Genomic DNA, 14908 nt, shown 5'->3' on the forward strand with positions numbered 1-14908 from the left:
ACTGAAGAGACTTAGCAGCAGCAGCAGCAATCATGAAAGACATGAACAAGAATGAACATTATTTAATTGCAGGTGATTGGGTAGCAGTAGAGCTCAGTTGAGGTTTTATCACTGGTAGAATGAGTAAGCAAAGTAAATTAAGTCTTATATGATGAATAAGAACTATATAGGCAAAGAAGTAGGGGAAGTTTATGACAAACGAGGAAGCAGGATCCACACAGGCATGATGTATGGAAAAAAACTTTTGAGCACTTCAAACAAGGTGGCTGAGAAAACTCAGAAAAGAAATGTTTAAGTATAAACAGGTAGTGTTGGTGGAGACAGAGAAGAAAGGAAAAATCTGAGCGCAAATTAGGAAGAATTGACAAGGCTTGATTGTGTTGAGAATGAGGAAGATGATATATGCCTATACGCCTTAAATACTCCCGTGTTTCTGACTTGGACTCTGAGTAAATGGTTATATCATTTATTGAGATCAGAAATACAGAGGATTATTTCCTGGGGTTAACAAGTGCAAGGTTATGAACAAAGATAAGTTATTGGCTCAACAGTACAGCATCTTCAAGTTCACTGGATAAGAAAGTCACGTAGACAAGTGATATTATAGCCATGTACACAAGATGCATTAAAGGCATTCAAAAGAGATATGAAATTCTAAGATGCTAGAGGGAGAGGGAGTCCAAGTAGAGGCAGGAGACAGAACCTAGGAAAGCCAGGTGAGTACAAGAGAGGTCAGAACCAAGGTAGAAGGGAACAAGCCAGTTTTACGAGGTGACGTCCTGGTCAGGACATTGGAGGTGGCCAAGGGCACATGGACATTGTGCCATCCAAAATCACTTCAGAGCTCTGGAAAGTGGTCAGGAGTTCCTGGAGACCATCCAAACAGTACACATTACTAACTGTGGACAGCTCCCTTCTAAGGAAATGTCCTCAATCAACGATATTGCAAAAGGGTACTCAGACTTGGAGATAGAAGCCGGCATTGTGGTTCAGGTTGTGTGATGCTGGATAAAGCAAGTCACCTTTCTGAGTGTTAGCTTCTTATATATTAAACGTCAGTCAATCAGTTCAGTTCAGTCGCTCAGTCATGTCCAACTCTTTGAGACCCCATGGAGTGCAGCACGCCAGGCCTCCCTGTCCATCACCAACTCCCAGAGTTTACTCAAACTCGTGTTCATTGAGTCAGTGATGCCATCCAACCATCTCATCCTCTGTCATCCCCTTCTCCTCCCGCCTTCAATCTTTCCCAGCATCAAGGTCTTTTTCAATGAGTCAGTTCTTTGCATCAGGTTGCCAAAGTATTGGCATTTCAGCTTCAGCATCAGTCCTTCCAATGAATATTCAGGACTGATTTCCTTTAGGATGGACTGGTTGGATCTCCTTGCAGTCCAAGGGACTAAATGTAGAAGAAAAAAAAAAAACTTTCCTGCCCTGGGTAAGGGCAAGTCTACAGAAACAAAGTAAAAATAATGTATATGAAAGCACTTAATGAATCTGTAAGGCTAATACTAATGGAGCATATTATAATCATTAATGCGAATTCACCAAGGAAGAAATGCTGACAATAGAACCTGCTTGCTAGTTCAAGCGTTTTCCAGTCTGTGGGAACAGGGAAATGTCAAGGACTGAGGTCTGACTTAGGGATAAAATTACCAATTCATTCCACCTTCCTTTCAGGGTTCTTATGACAATTAACTTGCCAAGTTTCAACCACAAGACCATATGTTTGTTCAATCACGTGGGGAAATGTGGTTTATCCTGATTGTTTGTTTGTATTAACATTATTAGTGCAATGCTTCATTTATTATGCTGACCCACATTCAATCTGTCAGGAGGTTTCTCAGAACACAAAAGTATAAAAATACGTTAAGTGCAAGTGATTTTTAGGCTAGGAGAACTGAACACCTCCTCCCTAGCAGATCTTGTGGGCTATCACCTTGAACCTTACACAGAGTTGTACTCATGCTGATCATAGTCCCAACCCTTTCTAAAGCCTTGAAGATCATTCCAAAGTGTCAAAGGAATATTCCCATGTGTTAATGACAGCTTTAATATTTAACAAACTATAATTATTCTAATTAATTGGAAGTTGGTATTTCAGTGCTCTAATTCAAACTAAGTCATTTGCCCAACCAAACCACTCATTTTCTGAGAATACAGAGTAACTAAATATATGTTGAACTCTTCCCTTCAAAGTTTCCCTCTCATAATTACAAATGATAAGCTGAGTTCAGACACTAAAGTATAGAATCTTTATAAGTAGCCAGACTCACAATTATTGTTTTCTAAATCATAAGTCAGCCCACCAGGTGAGAATTCCTTTTTCTTCAGCCTTATCTTTCCCCTTTGCTACCCCACGCTCTGCATTTCAGCCGTACAGACAACTTGCAGTTCCCCAAATGTATCACCCAGTTCAATAATTTTGTGCCTTTGTTTATGCATTCTCCCCACAGCTCCAAGCCTAGCTCAATCTTTATTCATCAGGAAAGCTCCTATTCATGCTTCAAAACTCAGGACAGGCATTATGTCCTCAGTGAAGTGAAGCCTTCTCAAATTCCCATTAGATGGTATATCCCTTCTACCTCTCTGCCCTCAGTATCCCTCCATGGGAGCCACTGGCTGTGGCCCTCCAAAGGCAGCAAGCTCCATTGGAGAGGAAAGAGTGATTTATCTTCACATTTCCTTTTCCCAGCCCATGGTCTGGCACAAAGTAGATCTCCAAAAGTCTTGTGGGGCCAAGGAATGCAGGAAGTCTCCTCTAGTTTGGTTCATTTGTCTGAAGCAGTTTCACTGTCTAAGTTCCCTGTTTCAAATTCTTCCTGATATAAAAGATCAGGAAAACAAGTTTTTTGTTTTTTGTTTTTTTTTCCTTAGGACAAATGGGCATGGATTATGAAAATGTTATGCAAGATTAGGCAAATGCTACTGACTTTCCTGCAGGAACTGTCCACCTATACAACTTTCAGACTGTTCGGCAGTCAAGCTTTTGTTACCCGTGGATGGGGCAGGTGGACAGGACTGTGACAATCGATTTCTTTAGGGGATAAACTTTTCTTGCTCCCTCAGCTCTACTCCAACTGAAGGAGGTAAGACTGTTTATCAGAATCTTTTCTTTGTGCCATAGCAACCTGAACGCTCTCCCTGGTCTGTGAGAGGAGAGACACAGGAAACCAGCTTTCTTTCTCTCTTCCTATTTGTAAGAATCTTTTGACTAAAACTATGCTAACAGGCTTGAGTTGAATGAAGGTGAAATTGAGGGGACTGCCGTTGTTAGAAAGAAACAGAATGATGTTAAATGTCACTGGTGATGAGGAGGTAGAAGAATTCACTGAGGAACAGACAGAAAAAGGAGAATTAATTCTCCATGAAAATAGTGAAAAGTGAAAGTTGCTCAGTCATGTATGACTCTTTATTTGTATAGTCCGTGAAATTCTCCAGACCAGAATACTGGAGTGGGTAGCCTTTCCCTCCCCCAGGGAATCTTCCCAACCCAGGGATCGAACCCTGGACTCCTGCATTGCAGGCAGATTCTTTACTAGCTGAGCCACCAGGTAAGCCCAAGAATACTGGAGTGGGTAGCCTATCCCGTCTCCAGTGGATCGTCCCGATCCAGGAATAGAACCGGGGTCTCCTGCAATGCAGGCAGACTCTTTACCAATCCATGGATGGAAACAAATCAAAATGAGATCTGGAGTTGCAGCTGAGAATTGATTTAAAAAAAAAAAAAATGTGGTCATGAGCAGTAGCTAATTCCAGGAAAGGAGAGAGGTTGGAGAGGTGGGTGGGTTTGGGAGAGAGAGTGAGAGAGAGAAAGAGAGAGAAACTCCAGGAGTAAGAACTGCTTATAACTATGATGCTCCATTTCTGATTTCCAGATGGTGATATTTTTCTGTAAGGATGTCATTCAGAAGAATATTCAGAATGCTATAATCAGAATGATATTTTAGTACCTCAACTTTATTTTAAGCTGCTAATTAATGAGACATACTAAATACTAATGAAATTATCTTAAGAATACAATAGAACATATTTACATGTATATATAATTATATATCAGCATATAATTACTTTATATATATATGTATATATACATATACACACACACACACACACACACACACACACACACATACACATATATGTGTGCCTTCTGTTTGCCACCCCTGCCCCCTGATTGTTGGATAGAGGTGTCCACTCTGTTGGATAATGAGAGAAAAGCATATACATGGTAGACAGAAAAATGGTCCTCATCCCAAAGTTGTCAATGTGTTACCTTACAGGTCAAAAGAGACTTTGTAGATATGAATAAATTAAGGATCTTGAGGTGAGGAGATTATCTGGGATTATCTGTGTGGGCCCAACATGACTGTAAGCTCCCTTATTGGAGAGAGGGTGGAGTGTCAGAGTCAGGATGGGAGAGGTGATGCCAGAATAGAATGTCAGTATCAGGGAGAGATTGGAAGATGCTGTGCTGAAGCTGGGGGAAGGAGCCAGGACTGGAAGAATGTGGGTAACCTCTACAAACTGGAAAAGGCAGGAAATAGATTCTTCTCAAGAGCCCTCAGAAAGGAACGCAGACTTGCTAACCCTTTAGTTAAGCCCAGTGAGGCCCGTTTTGGATTTCTGACCTCTAGAATTTTAAGATACTATAATTTGCGCTGTCTTAAGATACTAAGCCGGAGAAGGCAATGGCAACCCACTCCAGTGTTCTTGCCTGGAAAATCCCATGGACGGAGGAGCCTGGTAGGCTGCCGTCTATGGGGTCGCACAGAGTCAGACACGACTGAAGCGACTTAGCAGCAGAAGCAGCAGCAGCCTACTAAACTTGTAGTTATTTGTTGCAGCTCGATAGAAAACCAAAACAAAAGGTAATAGGCTCTTCTAGGTGAACTTGATGTTTCAAGGGATCTGTGTCAGTGGGAAATAGGAGTAGGAAAACTGGAGAATGATGCTGATTAAGAGATGGCAGAACCACTGATGTGGGAAGGGTCTCAGGGTTTGACTTCAAGATGTGCAAGTGACTTGTCCTTTTTCATCATTCTTCCTTAATCTCAGGTCCAAGGAAACAGAAATGTAATCATAATGACACACATATAACAATATCCTTGCTTCATCACATAGAGTATTTTCTGCATATTACAGAAATTTTTTAAACAATAATTTCAGTATGGCCTTAATGAAATAATTATCCTCATATTTAATCCTTCCATAGTTTAACCACTCTAATTTGTTGAAAACTTTGTAAATTCTCAAGGACAAATTTAACTACAAATAATAAATTTTTTAAAACCTACAGTGAAAAGGCTTTCTGAACCAGTTCCCACTGAGCAGACATTTCCTGAATCTCAGTCTTCCATCATCTTCCAGAAGATGCAAAAGAAGAAGTTGGGCAAGTAACGTAATTTCCCTGGAGTTCTTATTTTGTGAAATTATGCTTAATTCATTGAGATGGGTAGGGAATGTTGAATCTTAGATCTGGAAGGAACCCCAGAGATGGAAGTAGCCCAGATTCCTCATTTTGCATATGAGAAAACTGAATCAGTTACTTGCCCAAGGTTTCCCATTGCATTGCCCTCTGTCTATGCCCCTAAACGAACAACACACCAGGGTTTGTACTCGATAGTAGCAATACAGAAGTGACAGATTTTTTTTTGTCCTTAAGAATTGTATAATCTAGGAAGGAAGACAAATAAAATAAATACATAATATTTTGTAAGTACAATGATAGAAATAAGCATCAAGAATTGGTTAGGTTGAAGGAAGGGCACATAGACCAGATAGGCATCACTCATCATAGAAATTCATTGATTTTTAAAATAAAAGCTATTATTGGCTTGTTTTTATTTTACAAAAACAATTAGTCTTTGGTCGGTTGTTTTTAAAATACTATCAATAAAATGAAAGTAAAAATTGTCCATAATCATATTATCCAGTGAGAACTACTTTTTTTTTTTAATTGGAGAATAATTGCTTTAAAATGCTATAGACGTCTCTGCTGTACCTCAACACGAATCAATCATAATTGTATATATGAACCCTCCCTCTTGGGCCTCCCTTTCCCTGCCATTCCACCATTCCTGTGTGTTGTCACGGAGTACCAAGCTGGGCATCCTGTGTTATACAGCAGCTTCCCGCTAGCAGAGATAACCACTCTCAGCATAGTCTTATACATCCTAAAAAGTATAGTGATGCTAGATCTACATAGACATATCCACACAGCCATGCAATATGTTCATATTTCTAGTGTGTCTCTCTCAATATATGTATAATTTTAATGGATATATATGCATCCTTCTGCTATTTGTCACTTATTTCTAAATCACTGAATATGAGGGTTACCATCTTGTCCAACTGACAAATAAATAATTTTTATAAATTTTTAAATAATTTAAGATATACAGAAAAATGTAAAGATAGTACTGAGAATTCCCCATATCTACCTTCCTCTATTATTAACATCTTACATTATTAAGGTAATTTATTACAATTAATAAGTCAATATAGATTCATCATTATTAATTACAGTCCATACTTTTGTTTCCTTAGTTTTACCTAATGTTCTTTCTCTGTTCCACAGTCCCATCCAAGATACTACATTATGTCTAGTTTTCATATCTTCTGTGTCTCCTCTTAACTGTTAGGATTTCTGACTTTCTTGTTTTTGATGGCCTTGACGTTTTTGAAGAATATTTATCAAATATTTTGTAGAATGTCAACTCTGTTGAAATTTGTGTGGTGTTTTTCTTATAATCAGGCTGGAGTTATGAGTGTGAGGGAGGACGGTCACAGAATTAAAGTAGCATTCTCATCACATCGCATCAAAGGTACAAACAGTTAAAATCAACATGACATGACTGCTAATGTCCTTTTGATGACATGACTTGATCAGCTAGTTCACATATTGTTTTTCAGGTTTCTTTTCTGTAAAGTTACTCCCTCTCACCTTACTATACTTTATTATTTGGAAGAAAGTCACTATATTAATCCCATATCCAAGGAGTAAAAGTTAGATGGTGTAGTAGCTAAATAAATTATTTGGAGTTCTGCATGGGAGATTTGTCTATTCTCCCAGAATTATTTATTTAAGTAATCACTCTTTTGTATCAGTATGGATTCATGGGCATTTATTTTAGATTTGGGATTGTTATGCAATATGGTTTTATTTATTGTGTGCTCCTATTGATTAATAAGAGCTTTTCCAGCTGGCTTTCGTATCTCTTTGACATACTACATCATGGTGTGTGTGTGTGTGTGTTTAGCACTCCCTTAGTTTAAGATGTTACGAGTTTATCACTTATAGTCCAGCCATCTCTCAAGCTGCGTTGATTCCTTTCACAGAAGAATATTAGAAACCAAGTTCTGGGTACTATGCATATGCAAGTTTATTACTATTGGGTGTTTTGTTTCCTAGACCCTCTCACCTGACAGAGAGAGGAAATATATATGTGTATGCTAACTCATCCATATAAACATAGCTATAAATATTTCCATATGTAACCATCTGTATGTATGTTAAGCTAATCATGAGTTAATACTGATGTCCTCAACTCTAATCCATTACCACCTGGATTGTTCTAGCCTCTTCCCCTTGTTTATGTGTAAATTTCCACTCCAACTGTGAGAAACCTGGCTCCCACATTGTTTGTTTCTTTTCCCTTTTGCTTTCACTTAGCCAAGCAAAGGAGTCATCCCTTTTATTGATCTTTTCAAATAACCAGTTTTTTGGTTTCATGGATTTTTCTCTATTGTTTTCTTATTTTTAAGTTTCATTGATTTTTTGCTCTTATTTTTATTATTGTATTTTCTTCTGCTTGATTTAAGCTTATATTGCATAGGTTATAGATTTTAGATCTTTATTATTTTCTAAAATATGCATTTAATACTATAAATTTCCTTTTAAGCACTGCTTTTGATACATCTTACAAATTTTGAAAATTGTGATAGGTTTTATTCTCATTTAGTTCAAAATATTTTTAAACTTATCTTAAGATTTCTCATTTAACTCAAGTGTTATTTAATCTCCAAATATTTTGAGATTTGATAGTTGTTTTTTCTGTTACTGATGTCTAGTTTGATTCTACTGCAACATGAAAACATAGCTTTGTGATTTCTAGTTTTATAAATTTATTAAGGTACATTTTTGGAGAAGGAAATGGCAACCCACTCCAGTATTCTTGCCTGGAGAATCCCACGGACAGAGGAGCCTGGTGGGCTACTGTCCATGAGGTCGCAAAGAGTCGGATAGACTGAGCGACTTCACTTTCACTTTCATTTTCAACTGTCAGCTGAGAAGACTTTCAGCTCTTGTGTTTGCTATTGATTGTTTTCTTGAGTTCTCAAAGACCTGTGACTGTATTTTTTTTTAAGTTGCCTGTTTTCTAATTGCATCACTTTACACACTGTTGTGTAAATACCACATAAATAATACCACATAAATAATATGTGGTATTTAGAATGCCTTCTTAATTATTTTGAGCAGCCATTGCCTGTATTTTCTTAGCACCTCCTTGGTTTTCTTACATGAACTCATCTGTCAGGGAAATGAAGCTTTTTTGTTTGCCCTCTCTGCATACTGGGCCATCTGAGTCAGTGTTCTAACTAACCCCTGATGGTCTCTGAGCTACTGTTCTGCCAGACTCAGTAGTTATGTGCTTCAGGAATTTTTCAGTAGAACTGGTCCTATCAGGAGACTCACCTTTGTTATCTTAAAAGCTGGTCCCTTTGCTGAGGTTCTTAATTTTTTGAAAACTTGATGCTATTTCAGCTGAAAAAAATTGGCAAGACTATTTAAAAAATTGAGGCCATTTAAGAAATTTAAAAGTAATCGCAAACAACACTGGGTAGTTGTGACTTTCAGTTCTGTATCAATTGAATTTTCATACTCTTTTCCCTGCATACATGGTGGTTCTACTTTTCTCCAATAAAACTTTTTATTTAAAAAAAAATTTATTAAGGTACATTTTATGGCCCAGAATGTTATCAACTTTGTTAAATATTCTTTGTGAGCTTGAGAAGAATGTTTATTCTCCTATAGTCGAATGAAATTTTTTATGCATTTCAACAGGATCAAGTTGGCTAATAGTTGGTTAATAGTATAAGTATCTTCACTGATTTTCTCCCTGTTTTGTGTATCAGTTACTGAAAGAGGGGTGGTGAAGTCTCCAGTTACAATAGTGGGTATGCCTGTTTCTCCTTTCAGTTATATTAGGGTTCACCTCAACTGTGTCTATACTCTTGTGTTAAGTGTATACATTGCCCAGTCCAAGAACATACTCCTCACTGCTTAACAGGCCAATAAATTAAGAGATACATTGCTGGGCAAAGGAATAATGATTTTATTTGAGAAGGCAGCAGGCAGAGAAGGTGGTAGACTTTTGAACCATCCCATCTGGGTTAGAAGTCAGGCTTCTTTTATACTAAAAGTGTGGCTGGTTATCTCAGACCTCTCGGTGCCTGCCAGACTCGGGAGGAGATGTGATAATTGTTCTTGCAGTTGTCAACACACATCTGAACATAACATTCAAAAAGGTGCATGTTAAACCTTCAAAGTGTAAACCTTCAAAAAGATGAATGTTATTTTCCGTTCTGCAACTTACCATCTTTATATATATGTGAAAAGAGTTATGCAACGCGGTAGACCTGGGTTCTATCCCTGGGTGAGGAAGATTCCCTGGAGGAGGGCACGGCAACCCACTCCAGTATTCTTGCCTGGAGAATCCCCATGGACAGAGGAGCCTGGCAGACTACAGTCCATAGGGTCGCAAAGAATCAGACACAACTGAGAGACGGAGCACATACATGCCTTTAAAGGTCAAGCCTGGAAGGCAGAGCTTTGGGAAAGGGTTGCTATAGGCAACATTAGTTTACTGTTTGATGAAAGAAAGGTGCAGAGCCAGTATGACTAAGCACAGGCAAAAGAGCACAAAGGTTAGAACTAAAGGAATGGATCAAATATGGAGTCAGATTTGTTTTCTGTTACACATACACATTTAGAATTGTTGTGTCTTCTGGAGAATTTGGCTTCCCCAGTGGCTCAGTGGTAAAGCATCCACCTGCAATGCAGGAGATGCAGGTTCAATCCCTGGGTTGGGAAGATCATTTGGAGGAAGAAATGGCAACCCACTCCAGTATTATTGCCTGGAAAATCCCATGGACAGAGGAGTCCAGTTGGCCACAGTCTATGGGGGTCAGGGGGTCACAAAGAGTTGGACACAACTGAGAACACACGCAACCAACAACAACCAACTGGAGAATTTATACCTTTATCATCACATAATGCCAAATTTTATCCCTGCTAATCTTCCTTTTCTAAAGTCAGCTTTGTTTGAAATGAATGTAACTAATCCAGTTTTCTTTTGATTATTGTGATGTATCTTTCTTCCATCCCTTTTAATCTATTTGAGTGTTTATATTTAAAATGGATTTTTTATAAACATCAAATTAGGAGGTTTTTTTAACCTTTTTTTTTAACCCACTCTGACAATCTCTGACTTTTAATTACTGTATTTCAAACAATCACATTTAAAGTGATTATTGATGTAATTGGAATAATGTCTCCATGTTATGCCTACTGCGTTTGCAATTGTTTTCTATTGTATTTGTGATTTGTTTCTTTTATCCCCGTGTATGTTTTTTTTTGTTCTGGTTTTACTGTCAACTTCTATGACTCTATTCTCTTTTCTCTCTTAGCATGCCCTGTACACTTATTTTAAAACATACTGTGTGGTTTCCATAGAGTTTCTACTACTCATTTTTAACTAATCTAAGTTAAATGTATTCTTCATTTTTGTTGTAGATTTTATTTCTAGACTTCCCTTTATATTTTTCTTAGTTTCCCTTTCTCTGCTTTTATTACCCATCTTTTCTTGCATGATGTATACTTTTTCCATTAAACCTTTAACATATTAATCTTAGTTATGTTACATTTCTCATCTGATAATGCCAACATCTGTGCCATAATTGAGTTTGGATCTAATAATTGTCTCACCTCTTTATACAGTGTTTTTTCTTGCTTTGTAATTTTTGGCTGTTCAAAGTCACACATGTTGTATCAGGTAATAAGTACTGAAGCAAATGGCCTTTATTATAAGAATTTATGCTAATCTGACCAGAGATTGGTCTATATTAAATGTCAGTCATGGCTAATGGATACCAGGGGCTTTCAAATTCCTCTTAGTGTCCTGGTTTTTATCTCCCATGTTATTTTTGGTTTTCCCTAAGTACTCCCTAAGAAAGAGAGAGAAAGAGAAGAGAGGGGAAAAGAGAGATTATAGATCTTTCAGCTGTAATCCGGTACTATTATATCAGAACTCTGCTGGTATGTGAGTAGAATATGGGAAAGAGAATGCATTCTGCAATCTTCTAATTAGATCTTGGTGTTTTAGTGGGCCTCTAAAACACTGAGGCTGAGACTCAGTGGTTGGGGTTGGACTTTCACAAATGTTTCTCCAGTCATATAGCTTCTTCCCTCCTGCCCTATTGCCATACTTGGAAGAAGCATTCCCGATCCATTTCCTTAAAGTACTGACCCCAATTGATCATGCTTTTTCTTAAATGAGACAAGAAATCTAAAGTGGTCTGTAACAGGAGGAATGTTCTTCCACAACTGGGGTAAGGTTCTGGCAAAGCATTTACTCTTGGAGAACAGACCTTTGTTATGGAGAAGGATCTGGTCATATTAATATTTCACAATGATTACTCTTACCCTATGTCTCCCAGAGCCATGAGAGTCTTTTTCTACATCTTCATTGTGAGGACTCATTGGGTTTCCTGAAAGTAAAGCTCACAAAAATGGGAAAGATTCTTTTGGACTTCATTCTTGAAAGATCTTAGATGCTGCCCAAGTGTGCCATATTCACTCTGTTCATGGTGTGGAATAGTAGAGATTTTTGCTTACTAACTCTATGAGGTTTTCTGATGTAAATGGTAGCTGTAATTGTGTTGATTCTTCTTGAACCATTGACGAGCCTTTGGATTAAAACGGCTTGGAGCCATTAGTATAGACAATACTGAGTAGTTTCTAGGTTAGCAGATCCATGAAAGGGAAATGACAATGGACAGTCTAGGAAGTACATGTTAGTAATATAGTTAACTATTCAGTAATGCCAAAATTGTTGAGTACCCAAGACAGTGTATAGACAAGATGAGCACACTCACTGTTTTCAGTGAGATGTCACTGGATATTAGGTACTCTGTCTCCTAACCAAGGGGCTTCCCATGTGGTGCTAGTAGTAAAGAGCCCGCCTGCCAATGCAGGAGACATAAGAGATGCAGGTTTGATCCCTGGGTCAGGAAGATCCCCCTGCAGGAGGGGAAGGCAGCCCACTCCAGTATTCTTGCCTGGATAATCCCACAGACAGAGAAGCCTGGCGGGCCCCAATACACAGGGTCGCCTAGAGTTGAACACGACTGAAGCACCTTCGCATGAACACACTTCCAGTCAAAAGTGTGGTGGAGAAAGGGGAAAAGTCAGTGCCCACTTCCTCTACTACTCTCAAGGAATCCTGTTCAGTTTATCAGACATTTACTGAGCAGTTATTTCCTGTGAACAAAGTAACTGAGAATACTATCCAGCTGCCTGGACTGTCCTAGATAACTTATCCTGAATATCATTCATTTGCATTCTGAGAACATTTTGTACCTCAATTACAGCAATGAGCAGTTCACAATATATGCTACTGTTTTGAGTCATGGCTAGCAGTCCAATTTCAGGATTAAAGATTAAAGAACTGCCTCCTTTTTGTTACTTTTCTATATGGTTAGATTTAACATAATCATTGTTAAAAAGCAATTTCAGTTCCTTATTGACTTTTAGCTACTCTGTAGAGTGTGTAATCTAAGTCATAAGAATGTATATTTTCCCCCATGGGGATCAGTAAAGAGAGGTAGTAAAGAAAGTTTTTTTGTTGCCAGTAATAATGTAGCCCATAAACTTTTAAAATATATCTTGAATTGCTCTGCTTCTAAAAAACTTTATTCACCTATCCTCTGTTATCTTAGGTTATTTTACATGGTATTATAATTTTTGTTTATGACTCTATTTCCATCCTAAAAAAGAGTCCCTTAATTCAGGGAGAATATCTCATTTTTATATCTATAGTACCTAGAAGAATGCCAGCCCAGAGATCCTGTGCAATAAATACTCATTGAGATGAAATTAAAATGAGTAATATTCTAGTTCAATTTGAAATTCAGCCTAGATTTCATGATTGAGCTCTAGACCTATGTATCCAAATTGCCTGCACAGTTATTACTATTACAATCATCATTATAAATACAAGCTCAATGCATCTAATGACAATTGTATTCAGTTTATAGGCCTTTTTTAAGGCATTATTGCTGTGAACCCTACAACATTCTGTAAGGGGAGCATCTGTAAAATAAGTATCTACATTTTACTGGTGAGAATATTCAGATTCAGAAATTAAGACCTACCAATGTCTCATAGGTAGTAAATACTGGAGCCAGAACTGAACTAAGCACCTGTGACTCTAAGTCCTAAGCAATTTATGCCTTTCCTTTGTCCTACAGAGTTTTTTCAGTCTCAATGCTCTTGAAATTTGGGACTTAACAGTTATTTATATTGGAGGGAGTGCTCTGAGTTTTACAACATGCACAACACTATCCTTGGCCTCTGCCCATGAGACAATAGTAGTATCCTTCATCCCACTGCAACAACCACAGATGTCTTCAGACATTGTCAAAGGTCCCCTTGGGGGCAAAATCAGTTCCATTTGAGAATCAGAGGTCTAATAGCAGGCACATGATATTAGGTGCTCCGTGATAAGCATAAGCAAAATGAAAATAATATAGGGGAGTCCCATTCCTGGTGGAGGCAGCATTTGATTTGGATCTTTACTGTAGAAAGACTGAATTGACCAGGGTTTGTTGTGATAAGAATGAGTACCAATATTTGTGCACATGCATGATGTGACAAATCTAACTCAAAGGGTTAAATTACAGTGTAAGCATAATTAGAGATCTCAATAAGTAAAATGCCATCTTAATGTCCATCTACTGGAAATTAAGAGTTATTTGGAACATGGAGCTATTTGGGGTCAGTTAATCTCATGATATGCATTTAGCATCTCAATTTATCATATCTACTCAAGATTATAGGAAAGAATTACCTCTCATTTATTTTTGTAGCTTATTAACCTATAAATCATCCTAATCATCATTTAATTGAAGGGTACATGGAGCTTGTATTTTCTAGTATGTTTCTGGCTCATTGGGAATATTCAAAAAATATTGAGCCTGAGTGTCTCTGCATCAATGTAAAAAGAAGGAAAGCTTACCTTTAGCTCTCATCTGTGTTTAGCTAGGGCTCTTGGAACTGCTGAGAAACTCTCACAACACACATGATAACCAGTTCTCTGACTTAGCTTGCTAGATACAGAATAACTGGGTTAAATCTACTTCCTTTTTATTTAAAATAATTGGAAAACCAAGAAAGATTCTGACAACTCTGAAAAAAAAATATGCTCTCTTTTTCTGAACTAACCATTTGGAAAGTATATAAGAACAATTTTTTTTTGAGTGCTAAGAAGGAATATATATATATATATATATATACACATACATACACACATATATTTATATATATATATATAATTGTTAATCATATGGATTTGGAAGTCAGATAGGTCTAACTTTGCCTGACTCCTGGGTCTATCCATTATGACTTGTGTGACTGGGGACAAGTTGTTTAATATCTGTGAACCTCAGTTTACTTATCTATGAAGTAAGAATAATAATAACTTACACCAAGTAAGAAAATGTACAACTTTTAGTGTGGGATTTGGCACAAGTCAATAATAAAGGAGAGCTATCATTATCATCATCTTATTTTTGTCACCACAGTTATGTACAGAATTCCTATATGGGAAGGACTCAGCTGAAATGAGAG

At 37.6% G+C, this 14908-nt stretch overlaps 1 protein-coding gene across 1 annotated transcript in view; it reads left to right on the forward strand.

Annotated features, from left to right (window-relative positions):
• The first annotated feature begins 2792 nt into the window (after positions 1–2792).
• ITPRID1 (ITPR interacting domain containing 1) overlaps positions 2793–14908 on the forward strand; it is a 116498-nt gene continuing 104382 nt past the window's right edge. Inside the window, exon 1 of the mRNA XM_070468219.1 lies at positions 2793–3086. The gene's annotated coding sequence lies outside the window, so the exon portion shown is untranslated. The remainder of the gene's footprint in view (positions 3087–14908) is intronic.

The sequence above is a fragment of the Odocoileus virginianus genome, chromosome 1, assembly GCF_023699985.2.
Source record: "Odocoileus virginianus isolate 20LAN1187 ecotype Illinois chromosome 1, Ovbor_1.2, whole genome shotgun sequence".
NCBI classification, from domain to species: Eukaryota; Metazoa; Chordata; class Mammalia; order Artiodactyla; family Cervidae; genus Odocoileus; species Odocoileus virginianus.